The following is a 6,827-nucleotide window of genomic DNA, read 5'->3' on the forward strand; positions in this document are numbered from 1 at the left end:
CCTGGCTCGGCGTGGGGAACAACAGGAAACTAATCTGGCACAACTTCTCCAGTGTTTCCAGGGGGGTAGTGTCTCAATTAGATTCTCTTCAGGGATCCCTGAATCCGTTGCAACCAGCACCTGCTGCTGTGCCCTCCGCCAGTGCCAGTCCTACCAGCATACCAGCTCCAGACAAATAGCAATCCAAAGACACTTTTTAAACCAATGCTCTATCCAGGTTGAACTCACCCCGGAGAATTTTTCTTCAGAAAGAGCCAAGGTGGCATATATCATTTCCCTCCTTATCGGGCAGGCTCTGGCATAGGCCTCCCCTCTATAGGAACGTGATGATGTTTCTCTACTTAATTCCTCGGTCTTCATTAAAAATTTTCGCTGGGTTTTTCATGAGCCTGGTCAAGTTTCATCTGCCGCCTCAAGTCTTAATGCTCTGCATCAGGTTTCGCTCTCAGCTGGGCAGTATGCTGTCCAATTCCGGACATTAGCTTCTGAGCTAAAGTGAAATAATGAGGCATTAGTTGCTACTTTCTGGCAAGGACTTTCTGACCAGATTAAGGATGTTCTAGCCTCTTGTGACCTTCCTCCTAATCTGGATGACCTCATTTCTCTTAGTATCAAGGTGGACATTCGCCATTGGTCCCTGGAGAGGGACCAAAACTGACGTCTTTCCTCTCGCTTGGCCCCTCGCGTTCAGTTTCCTGCTTCTTCGGTTGAGGAGCCGATGCAGATTGGACGCTCCCGTTTTTCCTGGGATGAATGTGAGCTTCGCATAAAAAAATCACCTTTGTTTATACTGCTGAGAAGCCGGTCACCTGTTGTCTGCTTGCACCAAGAGGCCAGGAAACGCTACCTTCTAAGCGATGAGAGGGGGGTCGTCCTAGGATCCAGTTCCCACACCCCCTGTTACCTCAAGAATGACAACTTTCTAATGCTAGTCACCCTCAATACTTCGAATGGTTCTTTCGTATGTTCCGCCTTTGTGGATTCTGGATTCACGGGGAACTTCATATCTGCCACCCTTTTTCAAAACACCATATTTTGTTCCATTCTTTGCCGCAATCTCTGGTATTGACTGCAGTGGATGCAATTGCGTCAGGACCGGTTCCATCACCTGTATTACTAGTCCGGTTCAGTTGCAGGTAAGAGTTTTTCATCATGAGTGAATCAAGTTCCAGAATATTCCGCAATCCGTGAGTTCCATCATCTTGGGTTTACCCTGGCTAAGGACGCATTCTCCTCAATTTGATTGGCACCGGGCTCAGGTCACATCCTAGGGTCCCTCCTGTTTTCAAGACTGTCTGTCCAAGATTCCTCGTCCTGTGGTTCAGTTGCCTTTATATCTCTCTCTCTTCCTAAGTGACTCACCCTAAACCATACCTGGACTTCCTCATTGTGTTCAGTAAATCTGCCTCTGAGAAACTGCCTCCACATCGTCCATGGGACTGTCCCATTGAGCTCGTTCCTGGTAAAACCATTCATATGGGCAGGGTTTATCCTTTATCTTTACCGGAAACGCAAACCATCTCCCAGTATATTTCCAAAAATCTTCAGCGGGACTTCATTTGAAAGTCTTCCTCTCCCTCGGGGGCTGGATTCTTCTTCGTTAAAAAGAAGGATGGCTCCTTAAGATCATGTATTGACTACTGCCACCTGAATGCTATAACAATCAAAAATCGTATATCCATTTACTCTTATTCCAGTGTTTCCCCAAATTAGACCTCAGAGGAGCCTACAAATTGGTACGCATTTGTAGAGGTGATGAGTAGAAGACTGCCTTCAATACTCGTAACGGGCACTATGAGTACCTAGTAATGCCTTTCGGGCTCTACAAAGCCCCTGCTGTGTTTCAAGAATTTGTCAAGGAGATCTTCAGAGACCTTCTATATCAATCAGTGATTGTTTATCTCAATGACATTCTCGTTTTTTCTTCGGACTTGCTCTCTCATCGCAGTCATGTTAAAGTGGTTCAGTCCCTGTATTGCAAGCTCAACAAATGTATTTTTGAATGTTCTCAAGTCCCCTTCCTTGGCTACCTTATCTCGGGGACCAGTCTCCAAATGAACCCCATGAAGGTGGTATCCATTCTCCACTTGCCACAACCCTGTTGTCTTAAAGCCACTAAGCGGTTCATCGGATTTGAAAACTACTACCGTCAGTTCATCAATGGGTTTTCGTCCCTCATTGCTCCTATCACGCCTTTGACTCATAAGTGAGCTTTTTGTAAGTCCTGGCCTCCTCACAAGTCTCTGCTTTCAAGTCCCTTATGGAAGTCTTGATTTCTGCTCCGGTACTCAAACAACCTGATCAAGGGAGACCCATTTTTCTGGAGGTAGACACCTCATCTGTTGGGATAGGGGCTGTCTTATCTCAAAAATACTCTTCTGGATCCTTTGAACCTTGTGGGTTCCTCTCTCTAAAAAAATCTGCTTGTGAGAAGAATTATGGTAAATGCGATAAAGAGCTCCTTGCTATCAAGATCGCTCTGGAGGAATGGAGTTACCTCTTGGAGGGGCCCAACATCCTGTGACGGTGATGACTGACCACAAGAACTTAACTTACCTACAAGATGCACAAAGCTTCAAACCCTGTCCACTGGTCTCTATTTTATTTTCCCGTTTTCAGTTAATACTCACCTTCCGCCCTGGCTCCAAAAATCTCAGAGCTGATCCATTGTCTAGATCCTTTGATAATTCCGACTCACGTTTTTTGTAAGCCCATCCTCAGTTCCGTCCAAGTAGTAAGTCTAATCAATTCCTCTGTGAAGTCTCCTCCTCCTGGACGCTCGTTCGTAAGTCCTCATCTCTGTTTCTAACTCTTAAGATGGGCTCACAATTCCAAATTTGTGGGGCACGCGGGTTATAAGAAGACCATTGCTTTCCTCTCCAGATACTATTGGTGGCCTTCTCTTCGTTCTGATGTCCGCAAATATGTGCAAGCCTGCAGCATATGTGGTCGTCACGAGGTCCCCAGACAATGTCCTCTTGGTCTTCTTCTCGCTCTCCTGATTCCAGACTCCCCCTGAACCAGTGTCAGTATGGACTTTGTTACTTAATTACCCCGACGTCATGACTACAACATTATCTGGGTTGTTGTAGATAGATTCTCTAAAATGGCTCATTTTGCTCCTTGTAAAGGACTGCCTTCGGCTTAAGAACTTGCACAACTATTTTTGAAGAATATTTTCCTTCTCCACAGCTGCCACATGAAATAATATCTGATCGTGGAGTTCAATTCTTTGCAAAGTTTTGGAGGGCCTTCTGTGAAAACCTTGAAGTCAATCTCAAATTCTCCTCCGGGTATCACCCCCAGACTAATGGACAGACCGAACGTGTTAATCAGGACCTGGAGTGCTTTCTGCGATGCTTCTCATCTGCACATCAATCTACTTGGAGTGACCTTCTCTGGTGGGCGGAGTTTGCACATAATAATCAAGTCCATTATTCTACAGGTTTCTCTCCATTTTTTACAGTCTTTGGCAAGCATCCTTTACCTCCTTCCTTGCAAGAAGCTCCTGTTTCGTCTGTTCCAGCAGTGGACTCCCTAGTATGTGATTTTTCTCAAATCTGGTCTCAGACTCAGGCAAGACTTTCAGAAGCCTCCCTGCATTATAAGGGCGCTGCTGACTGCCATTGTAGGAACCTCCCTGTACTGAAAGTTGGAGATTGGGTATGGTTATCCACTCGCCACCTCAGACTCTGTGTTCCCTCAATGAAGTTAGCTCCACGCTTTATTGGTCCCTTTTCTATCTCCTAAGTCATTAGTGCCGTTTCTTACAAGATTTCCTTACTCCCTTCCCTCAAGATCCATAACTCCTTTCATATCTCTTTGCTGAAACCTCTGGTCTTCAATAAATTCTTCAAAGAATCTGCCATTCTTCCTCGTTCCTGGCAGGGAACGAGAGTCCCAGAAACTCCATGCTTTGAATAGTGTTCAGGTGCAGATGTGTTGTTTTTTTTTCTGATTGTTACAGTCACCGAGAGCAACGATCAATCAGGATAGGCCTTCCTGAGGCGCAGTGTCTAACAGACACCCAAAGTTCACCAAGAACCGGCGCAAGGCAAGATGTATTTTGCTGATGGGAGTCCGCAGGTCACGGCCCTCAGGGTAGCCCACTCGTGATAGAGGTAAAGAGGTCGTGGTCAATATACCAAGCGGGTCAGATCCAATCTGAGGGACACGGAGCCGAGGACAATCCAAAAAGCGAAGGTCAGTAAACAAGTTGGCTACACACTGAAGACAGCAGCACAAGGGATAATCCAGGAAACGTAGTCAGACAAGCCAGGAGAAATTCACTAGGAGCTGAGAACCTAAATTCACAGCGGGAGCCAGAAGCAGGGGTTAGCAACCTCTTGCTCTGACACAGACAGTGTGTCAGAGGGGATCTTATATAGTGCAGGGATTTTCAAACTCCCTGTCATGATCTCAGCAGGAAGTAAAGGAGAGAGTGCTGTGATCAGGAGCATGGAGCAGGTAAGTTCCTTACACTGATGTAGACAAAAGGAAGGTTTTTATTTGCCATTGGCAGATCATGAACAAAGTAAGAAGAAAGGTATTGTATATCCCACTGGAGACTCAAGAAAGGAGAAAACAGTGGTAAATGAGGGTATGGGGAGGAATTTACTTTTTTTATTTAAAATACTATTTTAGCTTAATGGACAAGTGTGCTAGGGATGTTATACTGGGACAACAGTGTAGTCTGGCCGAGAACTGCCTCAATGCAGTGTTGTCAGTCTCCTAGTGCTGATTTTCACTGCAGTAGGGGGTGTGGTCTGTCCGTTTTAGTGGGAGCAATCAGAGGCCAATCACGGATGGAACTTGTCGAGGATTTTTTTATTTTTGGAGGTGGAGGGAGGGGGGAGCAGCTGCTAATTTTTTACATTATTACTAGAGCATTGCCGTTCATTTCAATGGGCCATTAATTTCACTGTTCTTTATTATATGTAGCACACATGTTGGAAACAATATTATTATTAAAATGAATGGGAACATCTCTGTACTGCTTGCGTTGTAAACACATTTGCAAATGCATGTGAATGAGTTAAGTGTATACCGACTGCCTGGGCCACAATGCCGGCGGTGCACGGCCTCCTGTATTGCCTCAAGAACATCCCTCCCCCAGGCAAATGTGCAATTCTGCCACAGGGCAGCACCCATCATACAATGAATAAAGGCAACCAGCTCCCTGAAGCATCGCTAACGAGAACTAATAATGCCACAGGTGATGCTGTCAGTGGAGGAGTCAGCAAAAAGAAGGGGGTTGAGAAAAGACATAAGGAAAGTGAAGGGAGTGTTGGGGTTGGCTGTCCTTCCCGATTATTTCCTGCACTCAATGTCATTAAAATAAAAACTTTAGTCCTGGGGGTAAATGTATCAAGCTGCGAGTGTGGTTTCCCTCTCCAGCATGCTTCTCCTCTCCTTCCTATTGCAAAGTGTAAAATGCCCCCTGTAGGTAAAGTAATTGTGAGTTCGATCACTTTAATATACACTATACGCTGGGACAGGCTCCTATCACAGCCACTGTCACAGCTGAAGAAATTTAATAAATAGATCAGTTAATTAATTTCTTATTACTACAATAATAACATAGAGAAAATGTGAGGAGTCCTAAATAGACCCCTAAATTCCTAGGGTTTTCCAGAAGAAAGTCACAACACTGATTATATGATCAGGATTTGCAAGTTTTATTAATAACATTCACAAGTAAAGATGTAAATGTTAGACAAACTTTTCATAACTAAACAAATAATACTTTGATCACAGAGGTTTGTTTTTTTCAGAATTGTTTGTCAGTAGCGTAACTTAAGCTGTATTTCAGGGTGTAGCAAAGCAATTTTCCACATGACAGGATATTAAGAAGTCTAGCCCCTCAACACACTTTTTACATGAAGCCAGGATGTTACTACTTAGTGCTTATGAAGTACCCAGAATTGCTTGGAATGGCCTGTTTAGAACCTTTAAGACTATAGAATACAATCGTTTGTAAAGAGGTAGATAACATGTCAAACATGTAAAGGACTTTAAAACTTAAAGTGCACATACCTTTATGCAAAAGAGAATTGATAATGTTATAAAAAGCAGAAATACTACGGATAAGGTCGTAATCATGATGGCAGCCAGTAGCCCTATTAACCTTTCAGAGCTGCGAGTCTAGTTTGGTGGAGAGGAGGTGGCCCTGAAGTGTTGGGAGGAGATAATTGCGATAGTAAGACAGAAAAGTGGACTGTGGAGCCTCAGAGACCTCATCGTCAAAGGAAAAGCACTGGTGCCGAGATCATTCCCATTCTGCAGTACAAGGCTCAAGCTCGGCCACCCTACGGTCTGCATCACAAAGACAGTTTTCCCACTTCATCTGGGGCTCCAAAATAGACAGAGTAAAGGAGTCAGTTATTTACAAGGAGCCTTTCAAACATGGGAAAGGGAAACCCGATAACCCACCATGCTGTGAGCCTTCTTTGTTTGTAGCTGCATCCACAGGACTCTGCTGGGAACTCCATGTCTTGTTTTTTCCCTTCTGCCCCTGAACATACGGTAGTGACGCAGGAGGTATCACATTTGTACTTTCAGATGCCATCACTAGGGCCAACTAGCAGAAAGAAGAGCCCCATACTGGATAAGATCCAGATGACCTCTAAACTCTTTAAAAGTAGATATTTATTTTATACTCCCATATCCAGCCCTGTGATAACATGTGTAACAATACATGGGACAAGTGGGACAGTCCCTTCCCTTACAACTGGACTACTCCTCGGTTCTACCTGGATGTTGGGCAATTTGTGAGGGAGCACCACCTTGAAAGCGTTAAATCAGCCTTGTGGAAGCCCAAAACTATC

The sequence above is a fragment of the Mixophyes fleayi genome, chromosome 2 (assembly GCF_038048845.1).
Source record: "Mixophyes fleayi isolate aMixFle1 chromosome 2, aMixFle1.hap1, whole genome shotgun sequence".
Lineage (NCBI taxonomy): Eukaryota > Metazoa > Chordata > Amphibia > Anura > Limnodynastidae > Mixophyes > Mixophyes fleayi.